The sequence below is a fragment of the Protopterus annectens genome, chromosome 7.part0 (genome assembly GCF_019279795.1).
Source record: "Protopterus annectens isolate FY-2018-M chromosome 7.part0, PAN1.0, whole genome shotgun sequence".
Lineage (NCBI taxonomy): Eukaryota > Metazoa > Chordata > Ceratodontiformes > Protopteridae > Protopterus > Protopterus annectens.
In genome coordinates, this window is record NC_056739.1 from 1,112,591,794 (window position 1) to 1,112,617,319 (window position 25,526).

Below are 25,526 nucleotides of genomic sequence, written 5' to 3' on the forward strand. Positions count from 1 at the left end.
ATATACCCTGCCAGCAATCTACAGCATGCATTAGCACTCATTACCACTCACCAGACATGCCAGTACAAAATGTCACCTGCCTTTACTGCCTCATCTGTCAGTAAATGCTGTGTACTGGCAGTAAAGGCAGGTGACATTTTGTACTGGCAAGTCTGGTGAGTGGTAATGGCTGCTAATGCATTCAACAGCTTACAAAAAGGTAAACTTCACTTGTAATGAGTCATAATCTGACATTCATTGCTGGATGGCATTCTGTTAAAGATGTCTTACTCCATTTAAAAATGCTTGTTGTGGGACAATCTGGGTGGGATCAACACCACCAGATTCTTTACCTGCTCTGTTACCACCAGTTTCACTCCTCCCAGCTGATACGTCACCTCAGAGTTGTTGTGGCCTGATTGCAGTACTTTCCATTCAGTCTTAACTGCCACCTCTCTATCTGTTGGTTCAACCATTCCAAACCTTGGCTTTAGTCTTCCATCAACCTTCCACATTACACCTATGTTTGTGTCACCAAGAAAGAAGTAAATTATATTTTCTATTCCCTGAGATATCTCTGCCATAAGCACACAGAAGAGTACAGGACACAGGTCAGACCCTTGTGGTCCTGCACCAGTCATGTCTGCAGTTCCTGACATTGATCTTCATACCACAAAACTCTGTGTCCTACCACTCAGTCATGTAGCCAACTAATTCTTCAGTCATTGCCCCACCCCTCCCAAGCCCTCCAGTTTTCCAACCTGCCTCCTATTTGGAACATAGTCATATAGGTTCATAGGTTCATAGGTTTATACTAGGCTATCTGCCCTAAGGCATTTATAAGCCTAGCCCAAATTTTTGTGGCTTACGCCACCCCTTATATGAAAAAATACTGTGCCCATTAGTTTGTTGTGCCTCTGTCCAGCAGTGACACAGAGATGATTCCCGGGGTAAACCTACGATCTCCCATCCACAGGTCTAGATTTCTCTTGAACAGAGTCAGCGAGGTGCTCTGCCTCACATGGACCGGGATTTTATTCCACAGCATAGGGAGTCTCTGAGTGATAAATCTATCCCTCCAGCACGTCCTATTTATATCCGTGCTAAGGTTTAAGTCGCTTGCTCTAGTGGTTTTGGTGGATTTGGATTTTTTGAGGTGGAGCATGTCCATTAATTCCGGGTTGGACATGGCCTTGTATGTCAGGCACATGTCACCTCTGAGCAGACGGTATGCGACTGAATAGAGCTGGAGTTTATTCAATCTGGCAGCATATGACAGATTTTGGAGTCCCTTTATCCTTTTGGTGAGGAACTTTTGGGGTCTCTCCAATTGCTGCAGATGTCTGGTGAGATACATCCCGAATGGGGCATTGTACTTGATCATTGGTCTGATAAGTGAAGAGTACAGGGGAACAATGACCTCACTAGATCTGGATGTGAATCCCTTCATGATCAGGTGGGCAATGTAGAAGGTCTTTCTAACCACTTTAGCAATGTGAGTGTCAAAAGAAAGGCCACTGTCAACCTGGGTCCCCAGGTCCCTGATAACCTCTTCTGTGCTTAGTGGATTGCCACCTATATGGTAGCTTGGGGTTACCTTGTTTTTCCCGAAGGGTATGACTATACATTTTTTGGCGTTTAACTTCAGGCCATGGCTCTGGCACCAGCTATCTGTTTCCGTGAGTCCCTTCTGAAGGATATCCGTGTCCGATGCACTTTCCACTATGGCGCCCAGTTTGCAGTCGTCTGCAAACTTTGTCAGCCAAAGTCCTCCCATGCTGGCCTGTACTTCTGAGAAGTAGATGCCAAACAATAGGGGGCCAAGGACCGAGCCCTGTAGGACACCACTTGTAACTGGCTTGGAGTCTGACACAGCGCCAGCAACTCTAACCCTGTGGGTTCTGTCCTTAAGCCAGTTTGCAACCCATCTTGTGACATATGGGTTTACATTTAAGCTGGTAAGTTTTTCTACAATACCCGAGTGGGGTATTGTGTCGAAAGCCTTTGCAAGGTCAAGGTAGGCTGTATGGACTGCCTTTCCCTCATCAATGGCCTTGGTGACTGTTTCGAAGAAGGCGACCAAGTTCAAAAGGCATGATCTTCCCTTGACAAAGCCAAACTGGGTCGGGTCCAATGTCTGCAAGTCCCCTATATCTTTGTTTATGAGCTCCATTATGATCCTCTCCATAGCTTTGCAGACTAGACTTGTTAAGCTTATGGGGCGGTAATTACCAGGGTCCGTAGAGGTGCCGCCTTTGTGGAGTGGGACCACAGTTGCCGTACGCCACTCCTTGGGCACGTATCCTGTGGTAAGGCTGAGATTAAACAGCTGCCTTATGTGCGGGTTAATTCCTCATTTAGCTCGTGTAGCACACAGCCGGGGACACCATCCGGTCCCATTGATGCTGTGTTTTTAGCTTTAGAGAGAGCAGCTTTCACCTGCGCATTTGAGATGTCCGGGAGGCTACACTCGGCTGGGATAGTTATCTCTCCTTTAGGGGCGGAGAGGGGGGTGAAGTTTGCACTGAACCTGTCTGCCAGTATGTTGGCAATGTCTGTGGGTTCAGTGATTTTTGTATCATTTTGGACTAATTCTGAGCATATCTGGGAGTTTCCACCCAGGTTCCTAACATAGCTGAAAAAGGCCTTATGATTGTCCTTTGAATCCATGGCAATTTTTCTCTCAAAATTGGCCTTAGTTGATTTTATGAGTGCTCGTATTTTTTTACTAATAATGATCAGGGATGACTTCCCTTTTATGGATTTTGTTCTATCATGTAATAGCTTTCTCCTCTTATTGTAAAGTTTGTTAATGGCTGGGGTCCACCAGACTGGATGTTTGCCCTTTGTGGAAAGAGTCTTGGTTTTATTTGGGATTGCCTGATCCATGCAGTCCTGGAGGTGTTCATAGAAGGCATTTGTAAGGGCTTCCACAGCTTGGGTTGTGGTTTCCTCTGGCTCAGGGGCCTTGAAGGATACTACACCAGTCTTGAGTAGTGTGAAGTTTGCTTTAGAGAAGTTCTTCACTATGGTCTTTTTTGTTTGGGGTGGGGGCGGGATGTGGATTTCCAGTGAGATTAGTTTATGATCAGATCTCACCAATGAGGGATATACTTCCGTTGTGGAGCATTTTGTCCCCATGTTTGTGACAATGAGATCTAGTATATTTTCTCCTCTCGTGGGAACAGTGACTAGCTGTTCCATGGCATTTGAATTTATGAACTCCAGGAACCGTTGGGCTAGAAAGTTAGGGCTTGAGTAATGTTCCCAGTCTATATTCAGGTAGTTGAAGTCACCCAATATGATGGTGTTTGGAGATACATTTATACCCTCCAGTGTCTTCAGGAAGGCTGTGTGGGGTTCCTGAGTTTGAGACGGTGGCCTGTAGCATGCTACAATTTGTAGAGCAGTTTTGCCTATGGTTAGTTGCACCTGGATGGTTTCGAGCTTGTGCGTTGCCACCAACCTGGAGGTGTGGGTATCCTTTATGAAAATGGATACACCCCCTCCTTTTGTGGTGTGGTCCGGGTTTTGGGGCCGGAACGCATGATATGAGGTAAAACCTAATAGTGCTGGGGTGCTCTCAGGAGCCTTGAACCAGGTTTCAGTTACAGCACAGACATCGATGTTCTCCATACTGAGAAGGGCCTCGAGTGCGTGCATTTTGAGATTTAGACTTCTGGCATTGAGCAGCATTACCCTCAGTTTCTTCCCATTTTTGTTTTCTAGGGTGGTAGGTTTAGAATTTGAGCCTTGCCTAAAGAAGGCACTATGGGGGTGGCAAGAGCCTTAGCCAATATCCGGAATCCCAGGGGTGACAGGTGCAAGCCGTCCCTTGCGAAGCAGCGTGGCTTGTCAAGCATGTCATCCCAGGCAGACAGACACTGGATCTCCTTTGAATGACACCAGACATTAAGCCAATTGTTAAAGCTGATCATCTTGTCTCTATATTGTGGCATCATTCTTGGTGAAGGAAGGATACTGCTCAGGGTTAGGGTCATACCTGCCTGGGCTACATAATCAGAGAGCTCCTCTATGTCTCTTTTCATGTAGTCCAGGGAGGTACGTCTCAGGTCGTTCACACCAGCATGGACAATGACTGTGTCATATTTGTACTTGCCGTGGAGTGACCAGTGCTTGTGTTATGTGGCGGATTCTAGCGCCCGACAGGCAGCTTACTGTGACCCTCTCCTTGTTCAGCCTGGTGAGTGGGACGTCAGTGTGTCTGACTATGGAGTCACCTATGACAAGTATGTTTGGTGTTGTATTTGGCCTTAAGGGCTGTGACTGCTTTGCACACTGCTTTTGTGGTTTATGTGTTGCTTGTGGGGTGTCTTGAGGTAGCAGTTGTTTGGGTGTCTGCTTTGGAGGCCTCTGCTGTTTAGGTAAATTTTACTCAGAGCCTCCAGTATGTCTTTGTGTGTTTATGTGTTTGATTCAGTGGAGTGGTAGCATTATGTGAGGCTGGTTTTGTGGTGTGTGTAGTTGCCTTCTCCTCCTGTCTGGTCTTGTCAGTCCTGAGTTGAGAGAGCTCAGCCTCCAGTTTGGCTAAATAGCTGCATCTCTCAAGTATTTGTGTTATGTGGGAGGAGGAGAGGGTTGTCTGTGTACATGAGGCAGTTATAACATTGCCTCAAGATTCCCAGATTCACCAGCTGGACTGGAGAGGAGATTGACAACTGACCTTTGGACATGCTAGAATAATATTGGGAAATCCTTAATTGAAAACAAGGGCCAGTGGGGAGTGAGGGTGTAGTGCTTTTAATTTTTAGTGCTGACTTATATAATTGCTTTAGTGAGCAAGTGCCAGGTAACTTGAGTGCAATGTGTTACAAGTAACTAAATGCAAAAACGACAAACAGTAACTTTCTTAGTGAAACAAGGAAATAAGTACAGTAAGCAATGCAGATATCACTAGTGATCCACAGAAGCACTGAGAAGTTGCGTATTAGGTGGAATTAGCTTCCAGGGAAATAACAAGCAAACAAACAACAAGCATATAAACAAAGCTAGATTCAGCAGGCCTGGATCTAGTCTATGCTAGAGCAAACAAGGTGAACCAATTTCAGTACGATACAGTTCAAATATTCAGGCACTATAAACCTTTAACCAGAAATTCCCAGCTCAGAAGGGCAGAGTCCAGCCTCTTCTCCCACAAGAGTGCAGACCACGAACCTTCTTAATGTAAAATAACTGGCCTGAAGCCCAAGTGCCTAAACCAGAACTAATACACTTGGACACTGGGCTCTCAATCAGCAGTTCCCAACTTAGAAGGATGAAAGCTACCTGTCCTGCCACCACAGTGCTTGCGACAAACCTTCCTAATGTAAAACAACTGGTCTGAAGCCCAAGTGCTTAATCCAAAAGACTTGAATGATAGCTACACTTTAATCAAGTTACAACCAAGCAGTAATAAATACCATTGAATATTTTAGAGAATGTCTGGATTAGTGCTCAAGTTACACAAACAAAGCTAGATCCAGCAGGCCCGAATCCAGTCTATGCCACAGCAAACAAGGCACACCAACTTCAGTAAGAGACAGTTCAGATATGCATGCACTATAAGCCTTTAACCAGAAATTCCCAGCTCAGAAGGGCAGAGTCCAGCCTCTCCTCCCACAAGAGTGCAGACCACGAACCCTCTTAATGTAAAATAACTGGCTTGAAAGCCCAAGTGCTTAAACCAGAATTAATACACTTTTAGAATAACAGACACTGAGCCCTCAATCAGCAGTTCTCAACCTAGAAGGATGTAAGCTACCTGTTCTGCCACAACAGTGCAGACCACAAACCCTCCCAGTGCAAAACAACTAACTGGTCCGAAGCCCAAGTGTTTAAACCAAAAGGCTTAGAATGAGTTACACCAAGCAGTAATAAATACAATTGAGTATTTTAAGATGATGCAAAAGTAAAAAGAAGTAGGTAAAAACACAAGTACAGTAAAAGCAGATGAAATTTTTTCTGAACAAGTGCTGAGATCAAAGAAACAGATTTGAGTGCTGAAACTAGAAAACTGGCTAGTTATAAGAAAAAAACAAGCTAGAAGGCTTCCCTCAAACACAGAAGGGCTTGGGGGCTCAGAAGCCTACAAATAGTCTGTACCACTTAACAAGAAAGGCAGGAAATAAGCTTAATTATTTATTTATTTATTTATTTATTTATTTATTTTTATTTCCCAGATGCTCTCTTTGTACACAGTAGGAGTGCCTGAAATCAGAATATGATCTTACTGCACTCAGTTGAGTGAGCAAATGAGATGGGCCCAGAGGCAGGCTGAGGGGCGGGCAGTTTCAATGCCACTAAGATTAGCAGAATAACTTCTGTTAAAAATTCCTTCAACACTCCTTCATACACAGTTTAAATCAATTAAATACTGTATTTTTTAAAAAAAAAGTGCAGATAAAATGTACTTAAATTCTCTTATACGTCCAGTTGAATATAACCAAGTTGTTAGCTGGCCAAGCTGAAGTTTTAAAGCAGGAATTATTTCACATGCACCAGTTTAAATATGCAAGGACAGGAAATCAAAGAATGTGGCTACCCCCACACCTGTAATTACTAGCAAATAACAAAATTCAGCCAAACACTACTTTGCTGAAGCCTACAGATTGGTTCTCACCTGTCAGGTGCTCCTGTAATTCAGTCCAGAACTGTGAAACTATGTTGGTGCTGTCTTGGACATTGCTTTTTTTTTTTTTAACAACAATTTTTGGTTCCCCACAATTGACCATCAGCTGTGTCTATGGCCTGTCTTCATCCACTGTGTTTGCTGAACCTGACTATTTTTGCCTGGACTAACTCCGACCTATTTTCAGGGATGGTGTGGAGACTAAAGCATCCAGGGGCAACATTGTACTGGACAGGAGTGTTTTCCTCTGAAGGACTCTGCAGTAGTGCACCCCTGTCAAGTCTTAGAGAAAACCATGCGATGGGCTACACAGGTAAATCAGCTGAATCTTTGTGTGTGTGTGACTCATCAACAGCCCTGCCCCTCACTCAGGACAATCCCCCTGCACATGCCTAGCCTCCACCAGGGATCAGCTTTGAGGATGTGTCTAAGTGCATGCACCCACTTTTCCAGAATTGGAATACCCACTACCTCTGCCTGGGTTATTAAACACCCAAGCCACAATTCAGACATTCGTCGCTTGGCTCAAAGCCAGAGTTTTATCCATCTATCCCACTGCTGCAGGCTTGTCCATGAGATTGTTGCATTTACAAGTGCTACCAGCATTCCTCTTAGGATTTTGTCTGTGACTTCTTCTGTTGTGAAACCAACAGGCCTGTTGTTCCCCAGATTACTATATTTTTTTTGTCCTGCCTTTCTACAAGGATAAGACAAGTGCAGTCTTGCAGTCCTCTGACATTTAACTTCTGCACTATCAAGTCCTCAGTTGAAGATTTTCATCAGGGAAGTCTGCTAACTTATTGGCAATTTTCTAAGATCTCTGGGATGCAGACCATTTGGTCTTTGTGCTGTAACCTCCCTTAAAGCAAGCAGTTCCCTCTGAACCTCCTCTTCCCTGCCTGTTCTGGTGTCTGACCACTGCTCTCCCCATTCTGCCCTGTTTCTCTCCCATAATGACACTACCCCCTTGTTTTTCTTTGTGATGATATAAAAAATTATCATTCAATGACATTGTTTTTTCCGAGGCTGCTGTTGCCTCGGCCATATCATGAGGTGCATGAGGTACAGTTCCCTTGTAAAACAGTCTGCAGTTTAAATTGAATTTGAAAGTGTTCTTTTTCACTACAGTAGTTTTCACAAATCAAGGTTTAGACACAGATACTCCATGGCTAGTAACACACACACACACACACACACACACACACACACATACACACACACACACACACACACACACACACACACACACACACACACACACACACACACACGCGCACACACACACACACACACACACACACACACACACACACACACACACACACACACACACACACACACACACACACAAAACAAATAAGATTCATGAAGGGAAAATCATCTGCAGGCAGCCTGGGGGTGATTAGTAATATCAAATAAAACAGTATGCTAAATGGTTCTCCTATTATGCTTTATAGGAAGAAAAGAAAGCATTTGGCAAATTTTTCCAGTTACCATAATTTTCTAATCCTTTTCATTCAAAATGAGGTTTTTTTTTTTTCAAAATGACATTTGACAGGCAGAAAATGCAATTTAATTTTTCTTAACACATTTTGTTGTTAATTTAATTTTCATATAATTTTGACATTTTCAACAATAATGAATTTATAACTTAAATTATATATGAATCTGTCTGTTTTTTCCAACAAAAACAAAAAAAAGATGATGATAGTTCCAACAAACGCATTTATCGTTAGTGCTTTTGTCTACTACAATCAGTAAATTTCTTCAGACATCAACCATTCATTCACACAAATTAAACTTGTGTGAATGAATGGTTGATGTCTGAAGAAGTTTACTGATTGTAGTAGACGAAAGCGCTAACGATAAACGTGTTTGTTGGAACTATCATCTTTTTATTTTTGTTTTTGAAGTTTGTTTTAATATTTAGTTGTTTTTTTCAACAACCTCTTCTTTTTAATACATTTAGCAGACAAACTAATACTAGTTAACTATGCATACTATTTCCATTAGGCATCTGCTATTAATGAAGCACACTATAACATTTTTAATGATCCGACAGCATTTTAGAATCGTATTGTGTACAATTAGTTATTGTTAATTGACTCCCATTTCTCGAGCAGTCATTGTCCTTTGGACTATATATTGGTTTCCATTCTTGTCAAGGCAGATCTCAACATTCTTATAACTATGTCTTTACTTATGAGTTGATCTAGTAGTTAGAAGAGTTCAGAATATTGTCAAGACTGGCTTGCTTTCCAGTTCCTTGTTATAACCTTTCTTGTGATTGTTAGAATTGACCATAAGAGGTGATATTAATCCACTTTCATATCTGGATGAGAAAGTGTTTTGTATTTTATTTAAATTTGTTTACTAGGGCAGAACACTAATCAATGACTAATCACAGACTCAGCCTAAGTTACATCATAATGAATAACAATGGCTTACATTTATAAGTAAGCACAGATAATCAGACAAACAATATATAGATCTAACAAACCCTATTTACTGTTACATAATTGGAATAGAAAGGGGAGAACAGAGTTAAAGTAGAAGAAATAGAAGTGGTGGAGATATGTCTGGGTAGTAGTTGCTAGGTTATGAACGCTAAAGGGGACCAATAAGATGAACAAGGAGCTTATATTATCTGTGAAGTGGGTTTACAGCAGTAATGGTGAGGTAAGCTGAGTTACAGTTTAGGATGTGTGAGTTAATCAGGTGGATCAAATGTATGGGAAGGAAAGGTACTACCGGTTGGATATATTGGTTTATGTGATAAGTCATTTAGATGGACAATTGCATTCAAACTGTTTTAGTCAGTATTGTTTGAACTGTGGCCTGAACAGGGAGTGCTTTGTGTGATCAATTAAATCAAGAGGAAGTGATTGCCATAGTTTTGGGGTCAGTACAGAGAAGCAATGGTTAGCAGGGTGCAGTTTTAGAGAAGGGGTTTGTAAGGAGGGATCAGATCTGGCCTGGCTTCATAGATTATAGGTTGGGAGGATGAGAGAGAAGGGAGGGGGTATCAGGTTTGAATATTTTGAAGACTAAGGCTCCAACAAGAAGATTTGATCTGGACTGAACTGGAAATGCATTAAAAAGAACCAAATCTCTAGACATTGTAATATTGTCTGACCATGATACTTGTAAAAAGCCATGTTTATGGTGTAAAAATAGAATGTAATGGTAATCATATGAAGTTATAAAAGGCCATTACTACTGTAGAAAGGTCAATGTGTGATGAAAAATATTTTTTTTCCATTGTTTGGGTGCAGTTGTCCTTTAATTGCTATCAATAATTATGACTAACTCGACAGATAGATATTTTTCAGGAAGGAACTTTGAGATTTAGTGTGACTAACTGGTTAACTCAGTCATGCACAAACAGTGCTGTGGAACTGAAATCCAAGTCTTAAGTTCATAAAATATTATAATTTATTAAAAGCTGGGTTTAAGACACATCTGGATAGTTGGAGAAGCACAAAAAACGAAGCAAGAGCAGCTGATCTGAGATATACTGATCTTTTATTTCTAATGTAATGTTTTTTAAATATACATACTATTTATTTTTTTAGAATAAGAACAAGATGGTCATCCAAAGAACAAACTCACAAACCCCCCTGAAAGGATTTTACAAAGTAAGATAATTTGGAACACTGACGTGCAAGTCTCAGGTGGTGTACATGGTGTGACACAGTAACACCAGAGTTGTTGTTGTTGTGTCTTTCGGCTTTTGCCAGTTAGACGTCACCACAGCAGAACTCCAGTCTGCTAATGATTGGTAGTTGATTTTTACATGCCAAGTTACCAGCCCTGACGCACAACCTTCAATGAAGGTACGCCCATTCACGCATGTCTCCACGCAGAAGACACTCTAGCTGAGAATCGAACCGGACAGCGTCTTACTGTGAGGCGACAACGCTACCGCAGCACCACCACTGCGACAGTAACACCAGATTATTGTAATAAATTTGTAGCCATGCATTGCCCAATAGCCTTAACCTGAAGCATACAATTCATTCATGAGACAAAAATAAATGATTTAACACGGTTCCTTGTACAGGAGAAAATACAATGCTACAAATTTTCCCAGACACTTATATTTGTTATTTATGCAACCATTTGCTATATTATATAAAAAAAAGGCCTTTCTACCTTTTATTCTGCTTACTTAGGAGGTGCACACAATGATGGCTTGTGTCTAAGCATTACTAGTTATCCCAGCATTTAAGAGTAAATAAATGTTATTTATGTAGGGGTAAAGAGCTACCTAAAACAAAAGTTATATACATGGTTAATGAATGGAATGCTTGAAGTATTATTTTTTTCACTGATGCCTGAAATGATTATATTTTCTTAATCAATTCTTTTGCTTCTTAGATCTTGAATGAATTAATTTTAAACTTGCCAGTCTTTTTTTTGACATAATAATAGCCATGCAATTTTCTTCAGGCAGAAGCGCACTGGACATAGTTAAGTGTTTTTAGAGACCATTGGGAACATCTCAAAATCTGATAAAATGACATCTGTAAATCAGAGTAAAATGTCAATTTCTTTGTAAGAATGTGTCATCAGCTTTTATGATACCATGCTTGAATTGGTTCTAGACAAAAAAGAAGGCAGAATTCTATACAACAGTTATATGTAATGTAATGAAATTTAAAATATGAATGTGCATGCCTCTTGCCTAATGAGGCATATATACAAAGACTGAATAGAATTCTCATCATGGAATGATAGAATTTATTGTATTGTACTGAGTCTTATGTCAGTGTTACATGAATATTTATTTAAGTGATGAAGACGTCATACATTATAGAATCTTACTGACCTGAATGTATTAAATGTTATTAATATCAACCTTCGTGGTCTGTTTTTTTGCATTCATAAGTGGATCCTAACAATCTGTACCGAGTCACATTTCACAGTAACCTGCCTTTTCCCAAAACTAAGGAATTTTTCCAAGTTTGCATTATAGCAATAACCCACGCCTGGGTGTGGGTAATGCTAAATTTACCCACGGTTGGCGTGGTTTGGTCCCGAGGGCGAAGCCCGAGCACCAAACAAAGCCAACCGTGGGTAAATTTAGCATTACCCACACCCAGAAGTGGTTATTGCTATTATATGACATTATTTAAGAAAAGAAACTGTTACTTTTCTTAAATAATGGCATAGTATAATGCCTGTTTACTGCCCTTCCGCAGATGTCTGGCATCCGGCAGTTCTGATGTACTGCGCACCTGCGCAGTACATCAGAGTTGAGCAAAAACAGCGGAGAAAGCAAGATCTCCGTTGCTTTTTTTTAGTGTCTCGCTATGTTAAATGAGTTTAACATAGTGAGACAGTTTTAAAATAAGCAACGGACATCTCCGTTGCTTATTTTAAAACTGTCTCGCTATGTTAAACTCATTTAACATAGCGAATTATAAAAGCAACGGAGATCTTGCTTTCTCCGTTGTTTAAACACTGCCTCGCTATGTTAAATGGGTTTAACATAGCGAGACAGTTTAAAAATAAGCAACGGAGATCTCCGTTGCTTATTTTAAAGCTGTCTCGCTATGTTAAACCCATTTAACATAGCAAGACAGTGTTTAAAAAAAACGAGTTATACTAATGGAAAAAAGTCCGGGCGACCGGACCTTTTTCCATTAGTATAACTCGATTTACAATGGGCACGCTGGCCAATCAGCGTGCACGTTTTGGGGGGATCATGGTATAATATAGAATCTTCTATGAAGACATTGATGGTTTCAGATTATCTGCCTCAATGCGCATTATTTTCTTACAGGTATTTTTCTAGCCATTCCTTTATCTGTCGCTGTGAAACTATTTTTGCAATGACTCCCTGCAACCATGTAAACCTAAATCCGTGTGTTTTACTTTCATTCTAACACAAAGGTGCCTAGCTGGCTGGTATACCTTTCAACCTCAAAGCATAAGAAATCTGGACAAAGCCAAAAATAATGGTGGAACAAAGGTCCGAATTCAGCAACAAATTTTAAATATTGCTTTTATAAATGTAGAAAGTTGCTGGAATAACAGATTGGCATTAACGTATATTTTTCTGAAGGATATGAAGTCTAAAACTCAAATATATGTCATTATTTAGTGACTTCAATGTTAGGTGGTTTGCCAGAAAAAAATCACAAATTTTACGAGAAACAGACCAAAAAAATATGTGGCAAAAATCTGGACACTGTGAAAATCTGGAGAGTTGAGAGGTATGTTGGGGCACACAGTTTTCAAATTACAAATATGTTTCTTTTAGTGATTAGCACTATTTCTGAATTATCTTTCTTTTCTTTCTGGTATCCCATTGCTACAGTAAGTACATATGCATGGGTATTTTGTGGTATAAACATCTAAACTATCTTCCTTGCTTTTCCTTTTGGTTATCATTGCCTTTATACTCATTTTTTTTTTCAGGGAGGGGGTAATCTATGAAAATATCTTAGCAACCTTTTTAGATCATCATTGCTTAAGAGAATATTTATTTCAAATTTGTTCACCGGCTTTATCACACAGAGGTTAGTTTGGGAGAAGAATTCTGCATAAAAACAACATTGGTGTAATAAAGTCATGGCCTGTCATCATCTGTCATCACCTGTGGCATTAGATGGGCTACTTAGCTTCACATATTTAATATCACTGGGCAGAAAGCTTTGGATACAGCAGAAATGCAAAAAGAATGCATAGATGCTTAAATGCCATGCTAAGCAGAAACATTATACTAGGCTCAATACATTTAACACAATACTGATGTGAAGGACATCACTAAGGTATGTATTACATGTGCAGATTAGTTTCATTCTGCTATATCACTATCATTTCAAATGGAAAGACATTAGGGAAACCTGCTCATTTACTGCAGCTTGGAACATCAAGTCTAGAAGCGTCAAAACAGGAAGCTTCCATTTGTTGACATTTTACTAGACTGGGGCTGCCTAGGTGTGCATTGACTGCATTTTGGACTTAGAGAAGACGGAAATGTTGTTTTCAACCTTTTTCCTATTGTCTGGGTTTGTGTGACCTCAGAATAGATGGATTTAGATGCCGGGATATGGGGCTTGTCCCCCCATCAGTAGGTGCAGGGAAGATTTTGTGTCTTTCGGCTTTTCCCAGTTAGGGGTCACCACAGCAGAACTCCAGTCTGCTAATGATTGGCAGTTGATTTTTACATACTGGCTTGCCAGGCCTGACGCACAACCTTCAACGAAGGTACGCCCATTCACACATGCCTCCACGCAGAAGACAGTCTAGCTGAGAATCGAACCGAACAGCATCTTACTGTGAGGCGACAATGCTACCGCAGCACCACCACTGCGAGTAATTCCCTGAAAAAGTTGTTTTATGCATTTTGTGACCTTTTGAGTGTTGCTGCTTTGAGACTGTGACTTCCAGAGACTTTAGACATTTAAGTTTAGATTACTGACTGGTTAACTAAATAACACATGATTAATCAAACTAAACACAAGAAGCTGGTTAGTTTGCATTAAAATAAGCTTAGGTAATGACAGCTGTTTATTTAGGTTATACTTATGAATCTCTTATTGGCTTACTGATTAGCCATTTTCCATAGAAAGGAATCAGTTACTTTGAACTAGCAGAAGTTTAGTTAAGGGCAGGTATAGTTTTAGGCTGTGTGAATACAGAAACACCCACTTTTATTTATGCTTTTCTAACATTATTTTTAAATACTGTTTTAATTAAATGTTTTTTAGCCTATGCATGTTACTTCATTTGACCTCTGGGTTCTATAGCCTACTATCTGTTTAATTGTTTTCATTTTCACTCACTGTTGATGTCAAGTAAACTTGTGATATGATGTAATTCTAACAGAGCAGCATCTCAAACAAAGATCCTTATTAAAAGTGTAAGAGGTGGGTGAGATAACTGAGCTTTTGTAGAGGTGAGCAACAATACGTATATACTCAAAATGATTTCTTATTTTTTGGAGCTAACTTTCCTGCCTGTAAGCACTGGGGCAGAAACACTGCAAAACCGGCCTTTTGTTGCCTCACCATTTTGGGAGGATCTCCGAAGGAACTGTATGATAAGGAGTCAGTGTTGTGAGGTGACTTGTTGGTGTTGTGTTTAAATTAGATGTATTTATTTCATTTTACACACATTATGTAATTGGAGGTATCAGGCACGGATTATTTTCCCTGTCCTCCCATGTGTTAAAACCCTAGCAGCTCAGGGAGTGGTACCACAAATGGAGAAAAGTTGTAGGTGTTGCTTGCAATATGGAGATGCTAGAAAACCTATTAGCATTGACATGTGATGACTGTCACCAGTGGGACTCAATGAGGCTGTGATGGCAGTCTGTTCAGGCTTAAGAGATGCATTTTCTAGAACATTCACATTGATTGTGTCTCTAAATATATATGCTGGAATTCATAACTAGTAATTCAATCCATTACAGTTACTACTTTTTGATGTCTTAATCAAGTGATGAAGTAATTATTTATAGTAAAGATGAGACAAGACAGGGTAGGCTTGCATACATTTCAGCTGTTCATGTTCATGTGTATATTTATGTTAAGCCACTAAGATGTTTCTCAAAGTGCAGGTTGTAGCAATGGATTTTCTATTAAACTGACACTAATCAACAGAAAGGTAAGTTTTGTAAACAAGATTTGATTACCTTTAAGTAACCAACTGCTCTGCTTGCAAATATTTTATTTTAGATTTGTTTTCGGGGTAGTACACTGATTACAATTGACCGTTTGCAGGTACTACCTGGGTGAAATAATTCACAAAGAAAAAAAAAAGTAGAACAGGGAGGTAGTAAACTGAATATATTTAAAACAGAACAGAATGTAACAATATGTAACAAAAATTGTGGAGAAGCAATTAACAGATGTAGCAAAAATTATGAGAGAAATACACATTTTATGATTTTTACATGACTATATTTCAGATTTACATCATGATGGAAATGTTGTAAGGTAATGAGAGTCAGAGCAGGGGAGGGTGGAGGAGGTGTACTGAAGGGGAGAGGCTAGAGGGTAAGAGGACCTTAGGTGATGTGGCCTTCTGTGTCACAAGTGCAGTTTGATTTGGTGTGGAGGAATTTTTTAAGTTCAGCTCTGAAAAAGGGGAAGGTTGATTGTGGTACTTTTAGGTGGGAGGGGCGAGATTCCCTTAGCTTAGGAGCAAGGATGGAGAAAGCGTTTGGTGCAGCGTAGCCTGGTTTGTGGGGGTGGGGGGGGTTGTGAAAGGCATCTGAGGTTGTAGTGCCTGTGTCTGGTATAATGTTTAGCAGCTTGTGGTGGGAATTAATTAGAATGAAAAATCTGACGATGAGGAAGCCTAGTACCAGATCTACTCTTGTGCTGCAGTGGGAAATTTTTTTTTAAGGTGGGGTGGGGTGCTTATGAAAGGGTAAGCTAGTGATGAAGTGACAGATTTTGTTTTCAATAGTCTGTAGAGTAGAGGAGTTTTTCTTTGAGGTTGTGGCTATTATGAGTAGTCCATATTCAAGTTGGGCCAAAGGACTCCTTTACCTATAGCTGACCTGGCTAGGTTAGATAGGAAGAATGAGATTCTCCTATCCCAGAAGAAAAGTGCATTAACTTTGACCCCTGATTTCTGAACAATGGCATGGAATTTTAGTGACTGGTCTAGCCATAAACTGATGTAGGCAAAGGAGTTGGTTGTTTCTATTGGTGTTCCACAAAGGATAGGGATATTGACTGACTTTGATGATTTTTTAAGGTTTTGCATAATGCCAAATAGCATGTGATTTTTTTCTGGGGGTGGGGTTCCATATTAGTTTGTGGTAAATGAGCCAGGAACTGAGGGAATTAAGGTCTTTTTGTAGTAGTGTTTAATTGTAGCGTGATCGTGGCTAAACCCAAACATAACCAGGTCATCAGCGCAGAGGATGAGTTGCAGAGCAGAAAGGTCATAAGGCAGTTTATTAATGAAAATAGAAAAGAGAAGAGAAGCTAGGATAGAATCGTGGGGTATTCCCACTGAAAGAGGTGTACTCAGAGAGGGAAACTCTAATTTAACTCTGACAAATCTATTTGACAAGAAGTTTTGGAACCAGGTGATGTATGTGTCAGGAAGGAAGAGTTGATGGTTGACTGTGTCACAGACTTTTATGAGGCCAGTGAATATGGCTTCTGTCTAGTTACCCTTGTTCATGCTGAAGGAAATGTTACCAGTTAGTCACCAAAGTGCCTTCATGCAGTTTTAGGGTAAGGAGATGATATTGCTGAATGTAGCCTGAATGTTGGCTATAAATGATTTTTTAGCACCTTACCAAGACTGGGTAGGATAGAAATACAACAGAACAGTGAGACATTTTGTGGTTTAGATTGTTTGGGCAGGGAGTAATGATTGTTTTCCTGATGTCTGACATTATATTTTGTGTCAGGCAAAGGAAAAAGATATGATGAAGAGGTTGAGTTAGAAATCCTTGCAATGGTAGACAATCCAGAGAAAATGTGGTCTGAGCTGTGGGGTGCAGGTTACTGATTTCTTTATGTGAGATTTTTTTATGAAGTAGAAGGGAGGGATGAAGAGAGGGGGCTATGAGACAGTGAAGAGAGGTGTGAAGATGCTGGTGATATTTCAGAGAGGGTGGCTAAATTTTCTGAGAAATTCAGAGCAGATGAGTGATCCTTGATTAGTCAGGATTAAGATTTTTCACCTGTTTTACTTTTTGTTATGAAACAGTAGCCCTTGCTGCTGTCTGAGGCTAGGCAATGTAGACTTGTAAACTTGTCTTTGGGGCAGCATATGGTAAGATGGTGTAGGCTTATTAACACCTTAAAATACTTCTGACTGCAAAACTGTGTATATCAGAAGTAATGCCAAAAATGGCAAAAAAAGTTATCTTCAAGCATTGTTTGCAAGGGAGCAAGCCCCTTGCACCCCCTGATATGGAAAGCAAGCCAAACACACACTCCCAACCTATGCATACTAACTCCATGTCATGCCAAATCTCCCAAAAGAAGGGAATCATTGCTGGCACACACTTAGAATATCACATCAACAATTATTTCCTATGGAAAACAGAAATCAATGTTATATTCCATATCAAGTTTTTTTTTTTTGGGCAACTGATGCTTGAGGAATTTCACCTCAACCAACTGGAGAGGAACATGTACACATACTAGTCTACGAAAGTTTGACTTCACTACTGAAAAATGCAGACTTGTATACATTTTTTTTTTGTTGTTGCTCATTTTGTAACAATGTAGTCAACGAAAGGGAACAGTTTTTTTTCCAGGAAGGAATAGAAACATATTTAAATAACATGCTAATAATATTAAGGTGCTGTATACAAATGGTATGAGCTTGCAAAATAAATTTTACCTCTGAGGCAATGAGATGCTTGACATAGACTGCAATACCTGAATTGCGGTAGAGACCTATTGGAGCTGAATTCCAATGGAGCTCAGGAAATCTGCACTGTAACTTCCAATGGGCAGAGCCTAAGCCTTTTGACAGAATGAAATGATGTCCCCATATTTCAAGCAAATGTTCATATCTCTGGAACCATAGGAATTATGAAAGAAGTATAAATAGCAAACTCTTCAGCCCAAACTATTTTTATAATGGCAGTATTCTTTAGGTTCTAGGCCTTAAACTGAATTTTATAAGTCACAGTAAACACAGTAAGTATTACATTTGGAATATTTTGTAAATAACTTACAATATTTCAACAACCACTTAAGTTACACACATACTGGCTGCATTTTATTAATCTAACTGAAAGCTTTCATATGAGGCTAAAGAGTTCTGTCTGTTACTTGTTTTTTTAGATATTTAGAAAAATATGAACATTATATCTATATAAATTAATATCATAAATACCTATTTACCCGCACTAGATAGAGGTCAAATATTAATGCAGTTGAGTTTGCCATTGTGTAAGCTTTAACATGACATCTTTTAAAACTCTGTACATAGCATAGCTTTGGAATTATTAATGCAAATATGAACAAGCAATATTTGACGCCTAGAGGCGTCAGTAGGAGTTAACTGCAGATGTACCTGGAGGCGTCACTTGGATGTAATGAATTAAATAAACGGACTAGTTAGTCCATACTACCAGACACAATGCATTTATAATCTTTAACTTTAAGGCCTACTGTGAAAAGAAGAAGTAGGATGTGGGCATTTATCAGGAACTACATTAAACCTGTTGAGAAAACATTATTCAGAAACCCTCATAATGCATCCTTCACAATAAAACTGATTGCCTATGTGGGGTGAATATAATATTTGTGGGTGATCTGAGTTAACCAGGCATATGCTGGAAGGAGAATATAGACTACATGGGCACTAAGGGATTTTTCTTGTCCTACATTGCTGACACTAAACTCCCACAAGTATATTATAAAACAATTAGAAGTACAAATATTCTTTCTCTTACCTGCATTAATAGCCAGAATTTCTGATCACATTTATGACATTCAGCTTCTCTTGCCAGGCAGTGATCAGGGATTTGTCTATTATGAACTGGAGCATAATAACTTGGATCAAAATAAGGTATTTGATATTCTTATGTCACACGTGTTTCTTACAAAAAAATGGTTATATAAAAAAAAAAAGAAAAGAAAACACCAGCCTACTAACAGGCTACTACTGGAGGGCATCACTTATTTAAATATCTGGGACTAGATAAAGGATATAATCTATTTGAATACAAACTAATGAGGACAATGGTCAACTAAAGGAGCTTAGTATTTACATTTACTAAGCAGGCCAAGCAGAAGGAGGAAGAAGAACATTTATAAGTAGTAGAAATCAAATAAATACATAACTCTGTAGGAAAAATGCATTTACTTATGTAAATAAGTAAAAATGTTGTCAAGAAGGAAAGAGGTGAAATGGAATTTAATCCAGTCATAAGATATAAAGTTAACTGTAAAGTATTCCTTAGATTTTGAATGATGATCAGTCTAAGGACAATATTTCAGGTCCCCTAATTCATAATAACATTAAAGTATACAGTATTAAAAAAAAAACAAATTCTCCATTGTTCACCTTAAAAAATTATCTTTGGGACTTTTATGAGTACTTGAGATCAAGTATTATATATAAGTGGCCTTTTTGTAACTGTTGAAATTCAGCAATGTTACAAGTTATGATATGGGGGGGTGGAGGTTGGCATAATGGTTAAGGTGTTTACCTCACAGACACAAGGTAAAAGATTTGATTCTCACCTTTGAGAGAGAAATTCACAAAGCTTAAAATGGCCTGCTACGACCAAAACTCATCATATACAAAAATGTAAACATGAGTACTTGGAGAGATATGGTAAGGAAAGTGGAGACCTACAGCAGAAAAGGAGGAAAACTTCCCTTGATAAAGTCAATAAAGCCATATTAAGCTGGTTCAAACAAATCAGGGCAGTTAATGCCCAAATCTCCAGGCCAATGATCCAAGAATTTGCTAAAAAAATTCATACAGGAATTTGGGATGGCAGATTTCCAAGCATCATGTGGTTAGCTTGAGAAATTTAAACTGCGACAAGAGATCTCCCAGAAAGACTTGTGTGGTGAATCCAATGAAGCTCCGGTAGATGTTGTGGAAGAGTTCATCAAAAAGTTCTCAGACTTTGCCAGAGGCTTCAAAGATACCAACATCTTTAACATTAAGTGCGGACTCTTTTTCAAGGCGATGCCTGACAGGAGCCTCGTCATGAAGGGTAACAAATGTAAGAGCAGAAATCTTTCCAAAGAACGTTTCACAGTTCTACTTTGCACTAGCTCAACCGGAGAGAAACTAAAGTCCTTGGTGATTGGTAAAATTGACAAAGCCATATGCATTTAAGAACCTAAAGCCCGAAGACCTCCCCGTCACTTGGAGATCAAACAAATGCACTTGGATGACTAGTGCCCTATTTGAGGAGTGGGTAAGGGGTATCAACTGAGAAATGAAGAAGAAAAAATGGTCTATTCTAATGACAGTAGACAACTGTCCTGACCACTTGCAAGTGAATCATCTCATAAATGTGACACTGAAATTTCTGCCTCCAAACATGACCTCAGAAATCCAACTTCTTGACCAAGGCATCATCAAAACATTTAAAATGTACTACCGAGCCCAGCTCCTGCAGTAGGTCATTAATAAAACACAAACCTATGGTCCACCTGTGGAAGCAACTTCACCCGCTGCATCAGTTAATGCTCTGGATGCCGTCCTCTGGATCAATTCTGCTTGGAAGAAAGTTCAGCCAGAAATGATACAGAAGTGTTTCAAGAAAGTTGGATTTGTCACAACCCAAGAGCACTATGTTTTGGCCCCATTGGACAGTCCATCTCCCATGAGAGAATTCAAAGGAGTACATTTTGAAGGTTTTGTTGCAATGGATAATGAGGTAACAACCTCTAATACACTTGACCTAAAAGCAATTTTCCAAGTGATATCGACCAAAGTACAGACCAGTGTAAAAGTGCATGAAGCAGCGGATGAAGTGGAAGAAGCAAGTAAGGATAACACAGAAGAACAGGATGTCAGGCATCTGATAATGTAGTTGAAGTCATTTGCTGTGGAAAAATGCCCAGGTATGCTGAATGGTGTAGCCAGCACTGAGAGTGCTTTCTCCACTTACCTTTGTAATAATAAGAAGAAGCAGACCAAGACTGACTCATTTTTTTTTTTTTTTTTTTTTTTTTAGAAAGAATGATTATACCATGAGAAAAAAATAAATGTATTGATTTTGTATGATACTGTACGTATGATTTGACTGTGTTTTGATTATGTATGATTTTGTATGATATTCTCTAATAAAAGCTGTACAAGAAAGTAAAGTACATGTACGTATCAGTACAGTAGGCCTAGTTCCTTATGTTGACCAATTTGTTAATGTCCCTTGGGTGGTCAACTTACAGAGGTTCTACTGTATTAAAATAAAAACAGAGATCTTAAGATACTGGCCACTGTATATCTCTTTGTTACTGGTTTGAGGGAAGGATATGCACCTGATAACTGGAGTTGAGGTATTATTATTATTATTATTATTATTATTATTATTATTATTATTAGTATTAGTATTGTTATTATTATTATTATTATTTTTATTATTACTATTAACACAATTTTCAAAAATAGTGGAGATAAAAGTTCACTTACAAGTGACAAAACTATCAGTCTTCTGCCATGTGCTGGCAGAGTTATGGAAAATTAATATACAAAATGGTTATAGGATGATTGAGTAGAAAACAACAATGTGAATATTTCATAATATGCTTATACAGCAAAAGATCACTACTTGTAGCATTGCCATCTGTACTAAAATAGAAACAGTCACAGAGAGAAACTTTAAAGTTGATGCAGTCTGCATTCCAATTTCCCATGTCATTGACTCAATAAATCATGACTGAGAAGTTAATTAGAGGGGTCAGTTACACAATTAATTCCTTGATTGCATAATTGGGTATGGGAGCCTTAACAGTCAAACATGAACCACTTGGGACATAATTCAGTGCAGAAAAATAGCTAGGTCATTTGACTCCATGTGCAGTTTCACAGACTAGCACCCCCTTAGACTCAAAAAGACCATCTCAAAAATGTAGGCCAAAAATGCTTTTGGCAAATGTATCAAATCTTCGCACTAAGCACTTCAGCCAAGACAGTGAAAATTCATTTATGAAGCTGTATGATATCACTGGCACCTGCTGATCATGCCCTCTAACAGCTTGCACACAGGAAAGTGGCCTTCTTCACCCTGTCATAGTTTTGGCACTGACTCAGGACTGACTATTGGAACACTACCTTTTTAGTTTGCATTTAACAGATGTGACTGTGAATGAATCCATTTTGCAACATATAGACTGATAACATTAAATTAGGAAAGATCATTATCTGTGTGAAGGATGTTATTAAACTTGAAAAAATATTACATGACCTAAATGCATAAAACAAAAGAATAACATTAATAAATATTAACATGACCAATTTCATAAGCTTTGGTAATCAGAACATAGACAGTCTCCCTCTCTCTCTCTCTCTTAGGAGACTATTGACTATCAGACAACCAACAGGTTACTATATTCAAAGACTTGGGGATCCTGACTGATTAAAATCGTACCATCACTAAACATATGGACAGTTTATGAAGCCTGGATTACAAAATGCTATGATGAATCAATCGTACCACCACTAACCATATGGACAGTTTATGAAGCCTGGATTACAAAATGCTATGATGAATCAGAAGGTTTATTACATTAAACAGCAAAAAGTGCTGTCTCCACTTTTCATCAGCATCATAATCATAAGATCTGCATCACAGTATGAGTGTCTTGTCTGATATCATAGGATGCAAGGTTTGGCTGAAGACCTCAACAAATTACAGTGCAGAATAACTAAGAAAATAGCAACGGTAAAAGCACTGTGCTACAGTAAAAGATGAAGTATTACACTTGTTTTCTTTAATATGCAGGACACTTGGAGGAAGCCTTATACTGGTGTGTATAAAGCTTGTCACAGTAGGATATGTGTAGAAAGTTCAGGACTAAAAGCATCTAAACTGCATGGGTAACATAGCCGTCTGACAAATTTTAATATGAGTCAAGGCATCATCACCTGCTTTTGTGGCAGAGCCTTTGAGTCCTGCAATAAATGACTGGATCATGATAAAAGCAATAAGAGCATGGATCATTTTAAATAAAAGGTCAATGAGCTCTATAGGGAATAAAATGTATTTAACTGAGATGGCAGGCTAATATGGAATAATATACCTCGCTCATTGGATAATGATGATGATGAAGTACAGCTGTAGAGTGCTGCTAGTGTATGTGTTTATCTCTACCCAGTCTGGTGTTTTCAATGTTATGCCCACGGCAACATTCTTTTCTTTGCACGGAACTGCCACTTGTGGTGATGAGTATCCAGGTGCCGCCCCCTCACCAAGAATATAAAACAGCCATGTGTCACTCAATGAGTCCCCCTCTGTTGGTAGTCCAGGAAATGGAAAGCTAGATGAACATGAATTACTGTTATCACAGTCAGGTTGCTTAACATCTGTTCTAGCAGACAAGCTGTCTAGTTATTAATACCTGATAAGTTGTGGAATTCCTAATTTCAGGAGACATTGCATTCCACTTTTTAGAAGAATCAACATTGAAAGGTTTATCAGTTACAATTTTCCTTGTCATAGCAATGACCGACAGTGTTGTCTTGAAGATTCAGTTTCTTAGTTAGTCAATATGATTGACACGTGTGCAAGGAGAAAGCAACCACTGAACTTTGTATGCAGTTCTGATTTGTAGAGTCTCTATTCTTAGCTAGTATTGACCAAAGATTGAAAGATGGCTTATTTCTGTGATGCTTATATCCCCTTGATTCTGAAGCCACTCTGGAAAACTTGGGTGCACACTGAAAGTCCAGAGAAGGTAACTTATCCTCAGAACAGCAAAATGTTGAATATGATGACTGATGAGTGAGAATATATATTATCAGTAAGAATATATACTATCTAAAAAACTGTGACATCTTAATTTATTCCAACTTCTCCAAGGTGCAGTGATCTTGGCATTAATACATACATAGATGTATTTCTGTGCAATGGATGCTGATAGGTTGTACACATCTATTCCCCATGAACAAGGACTTTTATCTATTAAATACTGGTTATATAAGACTGAACATTATTCTGTTGAATTTAAAAAGTTTCTTATACAACTGACAAGGATGTTGCTGGAGATAAATATTTTACAATTTCATGATACGTTCTGTCTTCAGCTATTGGGTACATAATTAACTTACGTAGATGTATATATGGGGTATTTTGAGATCATTTTATATATATATATATATATATATATATATATATATATATATATATGTATATATATATATATATATATATATATATATATATATATATATATATATATATGATACAGTTAACAACTTTTGTGGGGTGATTTGGTTATGATGTTATGAGGAAGAGATACTTGGAAGACTGCTTGGTTCTTTGGCAAGGTGACATGGTCCAGTTAAATCATTTGTGAAATATTTGAATGACAATAATTTGGGCTTATCTTTCACTAGCAAATGGAGTTTGCCTACCATGGATTTTTTTGGGATGTTGAAGTTACCAAATTATTGGATGGTTCAGTTTGAACCTCTATGTATTTGCCTTTTGCTAAAAGCTTCTTACTGCATACAAAAACTTGTCATCCAAGACACATGAATAATAATATTCCCTTTTCTCAGTTTTTAAGAACTAAGCATAGCAGTAATGATGAATCTGATTTTAGAGCAAGGTGTGAAGATTATCCAAGTGGTTTCAAGCATGATGGTATGATATGGAGGTTGTATCATGGGCAAAAGAGAGGGTAGATAGTTTTTTTTCAAGAAATGATTTGTTGAAACATGAATCTAATGTTGAACAATCTGACATAAAACAAAAACAGCCTGTTTGTGTCTTTCGGCTTTTCCCAGTTAGGGGTTGCCACAATGGAACTCCAGTCCGCTAATATTTGGTAGTGGATTTTTACGTACAGGGTTACCAGCCCTGACACATAACCTTCAATGAAGGCACGCCCCATTCACGTATGCCTCCACACAGAAGACGCTCTATACATTTTATTACCACTTTTGATAGTAATTTACACATGATTAAATCAGTGACTGATAAATTTTGGCCACTTTTAATGATGGATACGTTTTTTAATGATAAAATGACTAATAAATGTGCATACACATATAGGAAAGGCAAAACTATTGCCCAATATCTTTCTAGTTTGAAAAATCCATATAGAGAAATTTGTAAACAAGCCTTACTGGGTAATAAATTAGTTGCATGTTTCACTTGTGGGAAATGTGTATGTTGTTTGGTAGTGGTGAAAATGGGTTAATTTGGTAGTGATGAAAACAGGTTAATTTGCCTCCATGGTAGTGATGAAAAGTAGTTAATTTACCTCCATGAATATGGCCAAAATGT